Source organism: Cantharellus anzutake (genome assembly GCF_015039405.1).
Source record: "Cantharellus anzutake strain C23 chromosome Unknown EI90scaffold_67, whole genome shotgun sequence".
NCBI classification, from domain to species: domain Eukaryota; kingdom Fungi; phylum Basidiomycota; class Agaricomycetes; order Cantharellales; family Hydnaceae; genus Cantharellus; species Cantharellus anzutake.
The window spans coordinates 226,039-243,662 of record NW_024067017.1 but is presented as its reverse complement, the minus strand read 5'-3'; positions in this window follow the sequence as shown (position 1 = coordinate 243,662).

Here is a 17,624-nt window from a genome sequence, read left to right as displayed (position 1 = left end):
CTACTTTGGGACGACCTGCAAGCCAGCCAACGTCTATGTGTCTCGAGAAGTCTGAGGACCACGATCCTCAAGGAAATTCATGACACCCCTCACGAGGCCGCCCACGCGGGTATAGAAAGAACGCTCAAGCGCCTGAAATCTAAGTGTTATTGGAAGGACCTTGGAAAGGATGCTCGACAGTATGTGGAAACTTGCGACATCTGCCAGAAGATCAAGCATGACAGAGGCAAAACGCCGGGTCTGCTGAAGCCCTTGCCTGTCCCTGACTTGCCATACCACACGATAACCTTGGATTTCGTGATGGGATTACCCCCTCCTAAAGGAACCACACAGCCAGATGCCATCTTGGTAGTGGTAGACAAGTTCATGAGATATGGGCATTTTATCCCATGCTCTTCCACCACAGACGCGACAGGCGCTGCAGACTTATTATGGTGCCATGTGATTAAACATGTGGGGTTGCCCGCAGTAATAGTCAGCGACCGGGATCCTCGTTTTCTCTCGACGTTCTGGTCATCCTTAGTGCATCACTTTAACACGAAGCTGGCGATGTCTTCGGCTGTGCACCCGCAAACGGATGGACAGACGGAAATAATGAACCAGCAATTGGAAGTCATGTTATGAGCTTATGTAAATAAGGACAGGGACGACTGGCATGAATTTTTGGACGTTCTGATGTTAACATACAATAATAGTCCTCACACTACTACGGGAGAAGCTCCTGCTACGCTACTGATGGGTTTCCGACCCCATCTGCCCAGCTCATTCCTAGTTCCCAAGGAATCCCTCAACGTCAAAGCGGAGGAAAGAGTAGACGCGTTGAACGTATGCAGAAGATGGGCACGAGAAGCGATCCATCTGGCACAACTGCATCAAGTTAGAGCGCACAACGCCAAACACAGGAGAGTAACGTACGAAGTGGGAGACTTGGTACTGATCGATCCTCATAAACCCAACCCCCTGGAAGTAAAGGGTACAGGGAGGAAGCTAATGCAGAGACGCATTGGACCATTCGAGGTGATGGAGGTGATAAGCGAAAATGCCTACCGATTAAAACTTCCTGACTCCTACCCTATGCATAACATGGTGAATGTAGCGCACCTGAGGCCTTATTGTTCACCCAGTGACGTCTCAAGACCGTTACTGTCCAACCCCAGGGACGATATGAAAGCCTCAGAAGAGTTTGAGGTAGAAGAGGTGGTGGGGCACAGGAAGCGGAAAGGGAAACTCCTGTACAGAGTGAGATGGAAAGGATATGGGGCGCAAGAAGACACCTGGGCAACCGAAAGAGACCTCCGAAACGCCCCCGAGATCCTCGGAAGGTATAGATCGAAAGCGGGCCTGAGCAGATGTGAATAAGCGCCCACTTCCTGATTGGGTATTCACACGAAGTCGATTAATGGCACGTGAACAGGATACACTTCGATCACCTCCCATTTCCATCATTTTCCTCTCGCGATCCCATCAACGAACCTAACTGACAATGTCTCTCGGACTGGCAAGTATGAGCTGCAGGCCCACCCCACGTGACTCTGTTGCGATCACGGACGAACACAGACAGGACTGCCCAGGTCTCGAGGCAGCCGAAGTATCGTCCGAGCCCTTCAAGAGAGCCCCATCCGACCCTATGTGGTTAAATGGGCAGCTGGGACCCCTCGACCCGACCTTCTCGTACATCGCTTTGCACCATGTAAGACCCGGTGCTCGATCTCTGGATCGATTGTGGCTCTTGCTACCTGAAAATCACCACCTCAACGAGGCCGAAGTGCTGAGAGAAAACGGGAACCAGAACATTCCACCTCGATCTCTGACCCCACTGCTGGAACGCTGGGAGTCTTCAAAGGCCGCCGCACTCAAGGCTGAGACCCTCACGAAATTGCGATTGCCTAACGAATTGAGGGAAGTAATATACAAAGTCGAGTCCAAGTCGGGCAGCAAGCACGAGTTGGACAGTCACATCTTTGCCTTCCAGTTCGCTCCCTGGCAACACCCCTTTACCATAATATCTCGATACACCTACATACTCCAGATCATTTCCCTCCTTACCGCTTTCGTCAATTACACCCGGATCCATGAACACCTGATGGAAGTAGATGTCCAAGAGGGACGTAAGATATCCTGGTTGGAACCCCCGAACTCGAAGAAGGTTCGACTGATGATCGATTGATGGCAAGTTCACCCGAGTTCGCTGTATACCTAGCTTGTCAGCTGCCATGTCACGTAATCAAGAATGGATTGTTCGAAGAACTGGACCTGAGCAGACATGCCGAGGCTGCTCGTAATTATCGACTCCCATTGGCTCAATGGACTGAAGTCCCTTGGTTCCTTGACTGGCCCAGATGGGAAGATGCGCCCGGACCATTGCCTGGTGCTGAAGACAGGGAGGCCTACAAATTCTGACTCATGTGGCCTGGTCCACCCCCTTCCAACAAGGACCTGTCCACCCTCAAGTTGGTGGAGAAACATTGTCTAAGCCGGACATTCTACTACCCGGATACCGGATGCTTCATGACTCGCGCCGAGGCACAAGAGGTGGTCATGGATGATGCTGAGCGACAACTGGCACAGCCAGATTCACCAACTCCTTTCGACGAAGGCTCAGACAAGCTGACATCGGGAACGTTGGGTTTGAACCTAGGAGATGCTTCCATGCTGCCTCCATCTCCCAACTGGCCAGGTGCAGGGAGTTCGGTCTTCCTACCCCCTCTGAATGTGGTGGTGCCACAACCAAGCGTTCATCCTACCAACACCCCATCCGCCCTTTCCATGGACAACTCTTCTGCCTCATCCTCTCCCTCGGGTTCGTCGAACCATAACCGCTGGAGGAAATTGCCTCGAGACGAGAGAAGGTCCCATCCGTATCCTGGCCAAAGAGAAGGATCAGTCATGGGTCATTTGGGACAGGCTCGTTGGCAAATGGGGAACGAAACCCATCGAACTCGGATGGACTCATATCGCCCTGAACCTAGTTGATCCGACTATGACAGAGATGTGGATAGAAGGTGGTCTTCTCGACCTATGTCTTGGGAATCGATTGCTCGAAGGGACAGCCGCTCCAACCTGAGAGACTCGAATCCCGATCCTTCCCCTTCTAGTATGGTACTGTATAGTGCCGGAGGGCCACAGTCAATTCCATGGATGCCAACCTTCGCGATGCCGGTCAATCCTATGTGGGTGGTGGACAGCAACACCAACACCGCCGTGCCCACCTTCATCGTCAACCTGGCAGCTCCTCCAACGACTGTTCATCCTCCTTCTATGAGCCGGCCCTACCCCCCGCCCGTGCAGTACCCGGGATCGGATCCGCACCCATCCTCCTCCTCCGGTGGAGCTCAGTATGATTCCCTCCATCCGGATTCCTATCATGAGCGTTTGAGAAGCCAGTCACCCTGGAGAGACGACCTGCGGAGATATGCCCCTTGGGGACCACATCATGGTCGTTAGGAGACTGGGGGGCAATGTTACGGATACGGAGTCTCCAACGATCATATCCGTCGCATAGTCAAAGACTTCTCCTCTCTATCACTCCCCCTCTTTCTCCCTTTTGTCCTCTATTCCGATACCCTGCCCTCCTACTCATTCTACCCCTTCCCCCCCCTCGTGCAAAGCTTTCCCCATCGGAGTTTTGGTGCTGGCTGAGGTTACTTGTATTTTGCGGGATTTCCCGTGACCTTACCATTTGTAGATAGTCATGCGTCTTGTACGGAAACCGCTGAAGGCGGTTCCCGCTAACTAACAACTGCTCTACAACTGTCTTGTGTGTCGTCTTCTGTAACAACCCTCCCTGTGACTCAACTGAACCCGTGTGACTGTACAACTCTCAACATGTCTTATAAGTCTGGTTATGTCGAGTCCTCTAACGGCCCTCGCTGTGAGAACTCGAGGTTGCGAGTCGAAGACTCTCGACATGTGTATCATCCTATGGAATCTGTACCCTATGGGACCTCATCACTCTGCTCTCCCCCCAGTGCTTGACATACAACGTCACATCATGATCATGGAGATTGTGAATACTCTGAGGCCCACTTTCCTGTGATGCTGGCACGTTCGCTATGCGAACGCCAAGTAGCCGCCCATCCACCGTCTGTTCCCTCCTTCGTCAGTCATCATGTTTCCTCGCCAACAGTACGTTCCCATTGGGAACGCCAAGTCACCGAAGGCCCTGTTAGTCAATCCTCATTGCACACTTATGATATCAACCTGCTACTGGTACGTTTGCACTGCGAACACCAAGTACCAGATGGCAGCTATACGAAGTTCTCACCCATCTCACAAGTCGCGACCTCACACACGGTACGCTCCATTGAGGAGTGCCAAGTACCCGTGGCTGACCCATCTGTCCTGGCATCTCTGACTACCTACCATCAATGTTTCGGGGATGGGGGAAATTCCCCATTCCTCGATCCATTCTTATAGTGGGAAGACGAGGGTCATGTCTAGTTTGTACCATAACTGGAAGTGTAATCGATGAGTGATCCCAGCCTGACCTGGGAGTGGACGATCGAATTCCCATCGATCGCGATGGGTGATGTAGTGAGCTATTAAGGGATTGATGATAGGTAGTCGGAGATACCAGGACAGATGGGTCAGCCACGGATACTTGGCGCTCCTCAATGGAGCATACCGTGTGCGAGGTCGCGACTGGTGAGATGGGTGAGAACTTCGCGTAGTAGCCATTGGGTACTTGGCGTTCGCAGTGCGAACGTACCGGTAGCGGGTTGATATCATAGGCGTGCAATGAGGGCTGACTATTAGGGCCTTCGGTGACTTGGCGTTCCCAAAGGGAACGTACCGTTGGCAGGGACATATGATGACTGGCAAAGGAAGAAACAGACGGTGGATGGGCGGCTACTTGGCGTTCGCATAGCGAACATGCCGGCATCGCGGGTAAGTGGGCCTCATAGTGTTCACGATCACCATGATCGTGATGGGACGTCGTATGTTGAGTACTGGGGGAAGAGCGGAGTGATGAAGACCCATAGGGTACAGGTTCAATAGGACGATACACATGTTGAGAGTCTTTGACTCTCGACTTCGAGTTCTCGCGGCGAGGGCCGTTAGAGGACTCGATATAACCAGACTTATAAGACATATTGAGAGTTGTACAGTCACACAGGTTCAGTTGAGTCACAGGGAGGGTTGTTACAGAAGACGGTACACGAGACAGTTGTAGAGCAGTTGTTAGTTAGCGGGAACTGCCTTCGGCGGTTTCCGTACAAGACGTGTGACTATCTACAAATGGTAAGGTCGTGGGAAATCCCGCGAAACACAAATAACCTCAGCCAGCACCAAAACCCCAGTTGGGGAAAGCTTTGCACGAGGGGGGGAAAGGGGTAGAACAGATAAGGAGGATAGGGTATCGGGATAGAGGACGGAAGGGAGAAAGAGGGGAGGAACGATAATGAGGAGAAGTCTTTGACCATGTGACGGATATGGTCGTTGGAGACTCCGTATCCATAACAATCAATCCCTTAATAGTTCACTACATCACCAATCATGATCGATGGGAATTTGATTGTCCACTCCCAGGCAAGACTGGGATCACTCATCGATTACATATCCTGTTATGGTACAGACCAGATACGACCTTCATCATCCCACTATAAGAACAGATTGAGGAATGGGGATTTTCCCCCATCCCTGTAACAGCATAGGTGTTGTGTGCTCATCTGGAAGGTGTCAAGGTTGAGGTCGGACCCGGAATGTTCCAGAGTCGGACCAAAGGTGGTGTCAGAGCCGGAGGTGGGATAACCTCTTGGGAGTCAGCAAGGAGAAGGTGACGGAAGGGAAGTAGGGGGAGCCTGGAGTGGAGGTCGGGATTGTATGGATATGACAGTCGTGTGCAAAAGGAAGAAAAACATAAGAGAGTCATCAGGGAAAGGTCCCACTCCACATGGTGTTGAATGCCATGTGACCTCAGAACTTTCCCACACTATCTACTCACGTCCCTTCCTGCTCTATCCAACCCCCTCCTCTGACACTCATCCAACCACCAAACCATCAACCTTCATCAGACCACTTATCCTTTCCATTCGTCCGACTCCAGTGCCAAACTACACCCAAACTTGGAATCACGCTGTCACCCCCTGGAGAACCATCTGTCAAATGGGAGGATTGGGCACAATAGTACACCCTATTTTCACCTCCACAGCTAATCCATGTATGCCATTACTAAATTGGCTCAGGACTTTGCATGCAATTAACTTGGGTGTGAACTTGCGTGATCATCACTAAGGCCAGGAGGCCTTGGCTCTTCTGGCTGCTGCACAACATTATCCTCTAGTACTAACTCTTCCTTTCTTTGTTCCCATCCCCCCTTGATTCCATGCCCTCTGACTTTTCGCCCCCAATTCCCCAATGACCCCCTCTTCTCTTCGTTGGCTGTTTTCTTTGTTATCTACTTCCTCCATTTTCTGACTCTGCTGTCGTGATTGATGGCATCGATCATGCAATATATGATAAATCTTTAACGATCAACGACGCTGTTTTCCAACTTCTATGTCACATTTTCAATGGTGAATGCTACCACCACTTGCGTAAATGTCTCATCCCAATGGACTGACTGTGATGTCTATTCAGGATACCTATTTGATTTTCTGAGTTCCAACTCTGTGTCATATGAAGAGTTCTGAAGCTTGTATGTAGCGCTTTGGGCATTTTAGCTTGCAATCGATATCATGCATCTCAAGTGGACTGCCCGCTAATTTTACAAGAATTCATTTTCATCCAGTCTCACTTCCCCGATCAATTGAGTGTACTTGCGCTTTGCACTTTGCCAGACTCTGCACTGCCCACTTGTTCCATTCTCAAATAACTATGTTGTTATATTGCAAGCGTCAATGGAATTCAATCATCTTTCTTGAAACAACATGATACAGGGAAAAATAACAAAAACTGGATGCCATGGCAGCGTGTGAAGGTCATACATGGTGGCCTTCAGATACGATGGTACTGATCAAACTGAACCGATGGCACATTGACACCTTGAAACATAAGAAAAGTGAAAAGAAAGAAACCAAAAGGGGAAAGAGATAACAAATTTTCACTGTCGAAAAAAGCGCAATATTGCCACAGGTGTATGACTCTGTGCAGAGTAATCTGTGCCCTCTATGTGCACTTTAATGGTAAAATACATTGTCCAGTCCTATTGAGGGTTATCAGTGAGGAAAGAGTGGCAGGTTCTGCCATGTCAGGCAGCGTCCACCAGTTATTTCACAAGACAAGGCCAGGGAGCCTTCGGCTCCTCTGTCTATCTTGCCTGAACCAATTGGTAGGTCTCATGATTGTCTTCATATTGGCAGGTGTTGGCCAAATTTATTCTTCATGCAGAGACTGTTGGAATATCAACGCTCATCGACAACAGCCGAGCTGCAGCAAGGATTGGGGAGTGATGAGATTTCTTTTTAATCATCGTGACTGACAACGATTATACCTTTTATTTCAGAGTTGCGGTACCACACTGTCAGGGCAATAGCCCCGAACCCCAAGTCACATGTAAATTAGATACATATAGTCACGTGGGCAAGCGGGAACCTCCGGGTAACTGCTTACACACCACCATAAAATACACTATCTTGTATCACTTACGGCCTTGTGTGCTGAGCCACCCTAAGACCTCACACACACGCTCTCAATCTTTATTTTGTCTTACATCGCCAGTTGTCACTGGCAATCGCTTTAAGCAATATTGGTGCCAGTTGTATAAGTTACGCTGGACGCCGCAATTTTTCCCTCCCTCAGTTCTCCATATCGAGACTGAGGTGATACCATTTCGTTCTATCTATGTTTGCTTATACTTTCATGTTATAGTTTACATGTAATAGGTAAAAGAACAATAACATTAGTTCTCCATATCGAGACTGAGTTTACATGTAATAGCTCCTATTTTATTAGAGACTTCAGTCTTACTGGTTATCTTTCCTTTCTGGTTGTGAGTCAGTTCACTTACAACATGCCTTGTGACTGAAATATGGGTAAGAATACGTGTGTGAGGTAATTGCAGGAGGACTGAAGGATCTAGTTACTACTGTGAAGAATTGATCACTGATCGCGCAGTGTTATCGAAGTTCATATTCATAGGAGGTTGCATTGTGTCAGTGGGGCACTTGGTGATCAGATAGCATGGAAGACATTGCGATGTTGTGATTCATGATGCAAGCGATCAGATTGCATTGCAATGAAAGTTGGTTGGTGCGTTGGATCGAATGATACAGCTAATACATCTGCATTGTCAAATCGTAAATGAGACCCCATGTACCATTGCAGCTGTCCTTGCATAAGTGGTTGCTCAGAGCAAGAGGCTTGAGCCTGATATAGGTATATGCCACAGATGTGAGGCAAGTGGACATGATCGGAATGTCGCTGGGCATGCGGCTAGCCAATGGGAGTGACAACGTGCTCCAATGCACTGGTGAGACTCTATACTTTGAACAGTTCCAGGGCATGTAGTGTGTGTGCCATCACAATCATTGTGAAAGTGTGTCGACCGAGTGCTGTGGTATAACCTGGCACTTAGGTTACATGTCAAACAATTAGGCATTAAGAAAACACAGCCAAAGTGCTAATGGATGCCAAATGAGCACCGAAATCGATGTCAGGGACGTCAATCCCACTTCCGGACATGGGTGCGAAATGGGAGCCAATGAGAGGACTGCATCAGAACCGACCCAACTTGGGGTTAAAACCTTAAAGAGCGAGGTCTAATCAGGAGCCTCGCCTATGGTCAGATGGCCAATCGCCCTTTAATCACGTTTAGTACTCTATTTCACGTGTCTAATCCTGTCTCACTTGTGTGGCCTGGAGATGGCCCTGTGCTCTGTGCTTTTGTGGCACTGAGGGAGCACGAGGGATGAAAACCTATCTGGGTCCTAACTTAACTCTGAGTTTAGTTGCCCTGTGGTGCGATGGGACCTGTAACTTACCCATGCTGACCAGATAGTACTGGTCTCTGCGAAATTACGTTGCATTTTCGATCGACTCATTGTGTGCTCTGGTGAGTCTATCGCTGCTGCGAACCACTTGTTGCTCACTAAGGTGCTCAGCCTGACTCCTTCCTTAGTTCTGATTATTAGTCCTGTCTCATGCATAACCTTGATCTCGATCATCTTACAGTCAGAGTGCTGAGTTACTCAACATATGTTGCATGATGAAGTCGCAGGGACCGGACCCACTGAACGCCCTGAGTCATCAACAAGTGCAGTCACCCTCCAACAGCTCGGTGATGTGGTCCGCAGGTTTGGAGCAAACTGAATCTCTCTTTGTGAAGCCTATGGGGCCCTTTTGGATGCCCTTGACAATGAGCAAACGACCAACAAGATGCCCCTTTACACAGTACATGGTGGAACTGGAGCAAACCGCTGAAGCCAGAGTATGAGCAAGGGCCCGAGGGCAGTGTGAACTCGGCATTTGTGGTGGGCCAGAGCAAGTCACTGCTTGACTGGATGGGACTCTCGAATCAGGCCCTGATGCTTCGTCTAGGGCTCCCACTCAAATTGTGCAACCTGCCCCAGGAGCCTCATTGAGCAAATTCAACACCATACCCCACAACCTTCAAGCGAGTCAGTGATGAGGGAGATGACCACAGGGCAGAGTTTGCATGGAATTGGCAGATTGGGAATGGAGGAGCTCCTTGGGACACAGCAGATGAGGCCTGGCTCACCAATGCCCAAAAAAAACCCATGTCCTCCGGAATGTCTACGATGCCAACATCCAAAGGGCAGTCCACAGCCTCACCAGTCATGGAGGACAGCCCGACTTTCCCCCGCTCCTTTGGAAAGACAATCGCTTCATCGATGAAGACAGGTGCTCATGCACCATTTAAGTATGATGACCCCATTGAGCTTGGGAATGGAGCCAAAATATCAACAATATCCAACTCACGTAGCAAGACAGAACTTACAACTGGGGGGCAATGAATGGAGGCATGAAACAAATATATTGCTGCATTTCTCTGGGCATACCCACACTGGGTAGTTGTCAGGGACCCGTCTGGGGTCGAGGGGGCCCGGGTGTAGCGTCCGGGACTGAGAGCCTGGCGGGGGGCAGATCAGGCGTGCGTACTGACAGGCCCGATGTGGGACAGTGGTCCCTGGCCACTTGGACTGAAGTGGAAAGTTGTTATTATCATTAAAGGAGAGATATTGTACTACTTACCTGAAGTGGAAAGTTGAGAAGAAGGCTACTTCTTCGGTTCCCACTTCAGGTTCGTTTATATACATGCGGCTTGGATCACATGACGGGTGCCACGTCACCCTCACACACAGCCGTAACCACCCGGGTATCTCTGTGGGAGATCCCGAGGGCATCTGGTGCAGGTGCGCGTGCTGGGCACAGCGGGAAGTCGCCCGAGGTGCCCAGGCCGGGTACGTGGTGGGCGCGCTGCAGATGGGTCAATGGTACATTGATACAGAGAAAGTCATCCATGTAGAATAAAGAGAGAATAAAGAAGAAGTAAGATAAGGAGAAACTGAGGAGGGAAGGATGAGGGGGAAAGAAGGGAAAGGGGGAGGAGGTAAGGAGAGGTGGACCAGCGGGATACCGGGTCAGGTTGGGCCAGGTGGAGCCAGGTCAGGCGGGTGTGCCCTGACAGTAGTCGAGTTTCACACATACCACCAATACATCATCTGACGCTTTAATACCCATCCAAACACCCACCATCAAATACAACCAGGCTGCCAGGAAGTTCTTTCATGGAAACACCCACCTTGCTTGGAAGTGAACCTGGAAAATTGTAATGGGTTGGCCTGGTACCACCTCTGCTAGGTAGCCCTGTTACTATTTGACAGGGCCAAATATCAGATTTCGAGTGCCGGGACCTCCTATCAGATACTCGCAGTCTAATGGGGTCATCCTGATGGGATGCCCAGGATGTACTGACGGGGTGCCCTGGGAGTTATTGATAGGTAACCCCATCTGTTTTAATAGTGCATCACAATACATTCATTTGGCATGGTACTATGTAGTGATACATGGTGCTTTCCATTGCAATGGCGCACCGACTAAGGTAGCAGGAATACCCAAAAAACGGAAGATGACGCTGCAGGCTCACCATCACTTGGTCACAGCGTACTATAATCCCAAAGAAATCCAAGAATGTCAACATAAATACAGGGGAAAGCCATCGCTGGGGTCATAGGTCCCAAGCACGAGTCGGTTTCGAAGAGATAGAAGTATAATCAGTGTAGATGGTGGGGAGATGGCAGGGGAAGAATGGCGGGGTGAACAGCGAGGGACACATAGTTCACTCATCCATGAAACCCGACCTGCGGAGATCTAGTACTTGTACCTCGTTGGCAGGAGTTCACTTTCACTGTGGAGGAAGCTGGTCTCTGTGTATACGATCAACATTGGTACCAGGCCAATTTCCCAAGGTTGGCTATGACATGTGATCTGTCCATATCTGTCACCCGAGAAATTGCCTCGAGGCTTCTCACCTTGTGCTTGTGCCAGCCAGGATGACCAATAATGGACCAACAAGGGGCCAGGGGAATTTCCCAAGGGGTTGGTCCAAACAATTGTGGGACACAATGGTGCCCCACATCACTCTGAATGTTACAGGGATGGGGGGAAATCCCCATTTTTCGATCCGTTCTTATAGCGGGATGATGAACGTTGTATTTAGTCTGTACCATAATGGGATATGTAATCGATGAGTGATCCCAGTCTTGCATGGGAGTGGACAATCGAATTCCCATCGATTGTGGTTGGTGATGTAGTGAGCTATTAAGGAATTGATGGTAGGTAGTCGGAGATGTCAGGATGGATGGGTCAGCCATGGGTACTTGGCCCTCCTCAATGGAGCGTACCATGTGCATGGTCATGACTCGTGAGGTGGGTGAGAACTTTGTATAACTGCCATCGGTTACTTGGCGTTCACAGTGCGAACGTACCAGTAGCGGGTTGATATCATGAGTGTGCAATGAGGATTGACTAGTGGGGCCTTCGGTGACTTGGCATTCCCAAAGGGAATGTACTGTTGGTGGGGGAATATGATGACTGACGAGGGAGGGAACAGATGATGGATAGACAGCTACTTGGCGTTCGCATAGTGAACGTGCCGGCATCACGGGAATGTGGACCTCAGAGTATTCATGATCTCCAAGATCGTGATATGATGTCGTCCGTCGAGCACTGGGGGGAGAGCTGAGTGATGAAGTCCTGTAGGGTACAGATTCCATAGGATGATATACATGTCGAGAGTCTTCGACTCGTGACCTCGAGTTCTCACAGTGAGGACCGCTAGAGGACTTGACATAACCAGACTTATAAGACATGTTGTGAGTTGTACAATCACACAGGTTCAGTTGAGTCACAGGAAAGGGTTGTTACAGAAGATGACACACAAGACAGTTGTAGAGAGTAGTAGCTAGTTAGCGGGAACTGCCTTCAGCGGTTTCCATACAAGACACGTGACTGTCTACAAATGGAAGGGTCGCAGGAAATCCTGCGAAACACAAGTAACCTCAGCCAGCACCAAAACCCCAATGGGGAAAGCTTTGCATGAGGGGGGGAAAGGGGTAGAATGAGTAAGGAGGGTAGGGTATCAGGATAGAGGGCGAAAGGGAGAAAGAGGGGGAGTGATAGAGAGGAGAAGTCTTTGACTATGCAACGGATATGGTCGTTGGAGACTCTGTATCCATAACACTGAACCCTGGATTTTTGTCAGGGCACACCCGCTTGACCCACCTCCACCCGGGCCCACCTCACCCGGTTCCCCTTCTCCCACCCTGCACCCCTCCTTCATACCCCTTCCCCCTCTATCCCTCTCCTATTTCCATTTCTATTTCTATTTCTACTTCACACGGACGACCTTTCCTTATATCCATGTATTATTGACCTGCCCACGACACGCACACGACATGCCTAGCCCCGGATGACCCCGGATGGCTCTAGGGCGCAACCTAGTGCGCGTGCGTGCAGCATACACCCTCGGGATCCCCCACAGGGACACCCGGGTGACTGCGGCTGTATGCAGGGTGACGTGGCGGACCTCATGTGACCCAAGCCGCATGTATATAAAGACACCTGAGGTGGGAACCAAAGAAGTAACCTTCTTCTCAACATTCCCACTTCAGGTAAGTAGCATAGTTCCCCTTTTAATAATAACTCAACATTCCCACTTCAGTCTAAGTGGCCAGGGATCGCCGTCCCACATCGGGGCTGCCAGTACGCACGCCCGATCCACCCCCCATGAGGTCCTCAGCACCGGACGCTACGCCCGGACCACCTCGACCCCGGACGCGACCCTGACAATTTTCTTGGTATGCCTTGTGGAGAGACTTCCACGAAAAGGTATGTTGTAGTACTGTGAGGTTAGGAATGAGATTCAATTTTTGTGCAGTATCCCGACAAATCACCAGCTACTTACTCTTGTTACCACCAAAGATTCCATGATGATTTTTCCCAAGCAGTGAGCAAGTACCTCAGGGAACATAGAAACCTTCTGGCGAGACCAGAGGTGACACTGACGAGGAGGCCAGAGGGTTGCGCTGAGGAGCACCCAGCTTTCTCGAAAGATGAATGGGCTGTGGCAGTATGATGGGTTCTGACCAGGGAGGCCCCATCAAGCGTGGATGAGAATGTGGAGAGTCAGCGAGAATTTAGCATGGAGGTACACATGGATGGCCAGTAAGCTGCAAATGAAACCTAACACAACCACAGAATCCATCCCATAACTGTCAGGGCACACCCGCCTGACCCGGCTCCACCTGGCCCAACCTGACCCGGTACCCCACTGGTCCACCCTTCCTTACCTCCTCCCCCTTTCCCTTCTTCCCCCCTCATCCTTCCCTCCTCAGTTTCTCCTTATCTTACTTCTTCTTTATTCTCTCTTTATTCTACACAGACGACTGTCTCTGTATCAATGTACCATTGACCCATCTGCAGCGCGCCCACCATGTACCCGGCCCGGGCACCTTGGGCGACTTCCCACTGTACCCAGCACACGAGCCTGCACCGGATGCCCTCGGGATCTCCCACAGAGACACCCGGATGGTTACGGCTGTGTGCGAGGGTGACGTGGCACCCATCATATGATCCAAGCCGCATGTATATAAACGAACCTGAAGTGGGAACCGAAGAAGTAGCCTTCTTCTCAACTTTCCACTTCAGGTAAGTAGTACAATATCTCTCCTTTAATGACAATAACAACTTTCCACTTCAGTCTAAGTGGCCAGGGACCACTGTCCCGCATCGGGCCTGTCAGTATGCATGCCCGATCCGCCCCCCGCCAGGCTCTCGGTCCCAGATGCTACACCCGGACCCCCTCGACCCCGGACGAGTCCCTGACAATAACGAGCTTGAGTGGATCGGGCTCTACTATTCACAATACGACCTCTTCCAAGATATAGAATGTCAAGTCCGTTGTTCGAGGTACTTGCGTTGAAGGGATTGCTGGTACCATCACTCTAACATACACTGTGGGAAGCTAGAAATCTGAACACTCTTCTTCCTATCCCCACCGATCCCCACATACCGTCTGTGTCACTCAAATGTAATATATGTGCTTGCGGTGTCAGAGTACTGCAGTTCTCTGCCATTAATTCCATTCATTCTCATTTATCACTTTTTACCTCTCTCACAAGCTGAGTCATTTCTTATTTGTCAGAGGTCCTTGCCTCATGTCATTGTTTGTATGTCAGCATATCTACACAGCCCCCACTCCCATGTCCCATATCCTTGGGCCTCATGCCGCATCCCCATAATCCCCGCTTAACTGCCCCTTATCTACCACCTGGCAGCAGGGAGAGAAGTAATCTTCTTCTCTCACCCTTTTTGCTGCTCAGGTAACCCTTGCCTGACTCTTTTCCACTTTGGAATCTGTCGGATCATAATCGTTAACCTGCAGCCCTGACAATAGAAGAAGATTTCTACCTAACCCCTGAGTGTACTCGCTGCGATGGACGACCCAGAAGCGATTCAGCAGCTTGCTCAGCTGATCCAGAACATCATCAACACCCAAGCCCCTGCTCCCCCTGCCCCGAGGCCCCCAAAGGTTGCCATCCCTGCCCCTTTTGACGGAGACTGTGAAAAACTCGACGACTTCCTTGCTCAGTGCCATCTGTACCTTGTGCTTCGCCAAGTGGACTACCCAGATGACCTACAGAAGATATTGTTCATCCTGTTTGTCATATCCATCCACAGCCATCAACTTCCACTGCTTCCGATCCCTCCGGACTACCTCCACTCCTTCTCCACTAACCTCAGAGCTCCTGTATTCCGCAATCACCTCGGTATCCCTCGATGGTCACCACCCCCTCTTTTCAATTTATTACCTATGCCTCCCTAAGTATGGAGCCCCGAAGGCTTCTGGACAGCTCCAATGCCCACTAGCACACTCCCACCTCTGCTGGGCAATACACTTGCTTGCCCTGCAAGCCCACCTTCAGGCCTATCCCTCCTTTCCGTTTCTAGGTTATCACCTACCATTCCGCTAACCCCATAACCCGACTTGTTGGTAATATTCAATCGGCTAATGTTTAACTCCGTTAGCTCCACTCCGCTTGGCCCTGCCATTTACGGGCCTGCCCTCATTGTAACTATATATACTCAACTTGTACATAGGTTACACCTCAGTAATAAAATCGACTAGAGTTGACCCCCTTTAGTTCTGGTTGCCAGTTAGTAAGTTAGGGCATGGACATGTTACTTGGCACAGCACTCCTGGCATAAGTCGCTGAGGCTGAAGCCCTCTGTCATGGAGACATTCCTTCATCTCGATCTGGTCTCTGACAATAAACATGAAAGGGAAAACAGAAGAGGGGCCAGTCAGTCTGGCACCTGAATGGGAGGCAGAGTGGTGAACGTGACAAACTAAATGAGGGATGAGAACCAGGGAGACAGAGAGTGAGAGATGAATGAGAGTGGAATGAACAATTAAACAAAGAGGCAAAGTAGGGAGGCAACCTGAGAGAACTGACAACCTGGGTTCCAATATAGTAGCAGATCAAGTGTCAATATAGGGATGGATCAAAGGTGCCAATATTGGCCACTAAAGTAAGTTAAGCAAATGGGCAGGAATAGGACATGTGGGTGCTTGGCAATAAATGAATATCATGTAGCTGAGTGATCAGGAAAGTTAGAGTGGTGATGGGAAGGGAGAAGGTGCCGGTGTGGAACTGTGGACAGGGTCAACTATTGGCACCACTGAGGGATGAATTATGGAGAGGACTGACAGGGCAAGATAGGTGGTGGGGAAGTGGGAGAGTGGTAACAGATGGGCACCTTAGGCAGGGCCATGACACTTTGCAGCACACTATTCATTTCTTGCTAATTACCTGATACATTTATCTATTCATTCACTTAACACACCAATATTGGCACTTGATCCACTTTATATTGGCACCTAGGTTGTCAGTCCCATTCCATTGTTTTCTTGTATGATGCTTTCATATCACTTTCAACTTAAGGCTAACACATGTAATTAACCATTATGCCCCCAATTGTCATTGTTGTATCAAGAATCCTAATTTATGATCAATCACAATGATTCTTGGGAAGACTCCTAATGATTCATGAAGGTCCATGAGGGTCCATGAGGGTCCATGATCCTTTATGAAGCCCCATGAAGGCTCATGACACCTCATGACACTTCATAGACAGGCATGTAACCACTCAAAACTTGCCTGGAAGAACCACTTATGTTACAGGAATGGGTTCCAGGGAACCCAACCTGAACCGTTCTGCTCACAGACAGAGGTGGCTGCATAGCTGTTGAGGGGAGAGCAGGAGATCCAAGGCCAGGTGGGCCAACAGTAACTTGGCACTCTGAGGAGCGTACTGGCAGCAGGTGTGGTGGTCTGCTAACGGTGACTTGGCACTCCGAGGAGTGTACTGGCAGCAGGTATAGTGGGGGCTCCTTGAGGGAGCCACCTAACAGTCGGCTAGCGGTGACTTGGCGCTCATGTGAGCGTACCAGTAGTGTGGGTAGTTGGCACTCCTTGAGGGAGTAGCCCAGTGGTTGACTATCGGTTACTTGGCGCTCAGGGGAGCGTTGTCATATCCATACAATTCCGACCTCCGCTCCAGGCTCCCAGCACTCCAAACTCCGACTTCCGGAGCCCTACTTCCCTTCTGTCACCTTCTCCTTGCCGACTCCCAAGAGGTTATCCCACCTCCGGCTTGGACACCACCTTCGGTCCGACTCTGGAACATTCCAGGTCCGACCCCAACCTCGACACCTTCCAGACGAGTACGCAAAACCTATGCTCCCGACTCCAGACCTCGCTCCGGAATCCCGTTCGCGTCTCTGTCTCCGGAACCTCCGGTCTTAGCTCCGACCTCAGACTTTGACCCCACCTCCGCTTATACCCATTGTATTGGTTAGCTCATTCCATTTAATTATGTTTGCCAATATTCCGGAGTTTAACTTCTGAGTTCAGACTTTCTGGACTTATGTCGGACCTTGCAACTATTGCATTGCTCCATTCAATTCCGCTATTCTCCCTCATTCCTATTTGGGCTGCTGCTTCCTTTCTATTCAGTCAGCTAGCCATTCCCCACTCCCAACCTCCTTCCTTCCTCCTTGGGCCTTGGCCCTTCACTCCTCCTTTGGGAAACACCATTGAGTCAAACCCTTGACCCTCGGTGTTGTTCCTCTTTCCATCTCCCTTTGTCTCCTTTTGTCC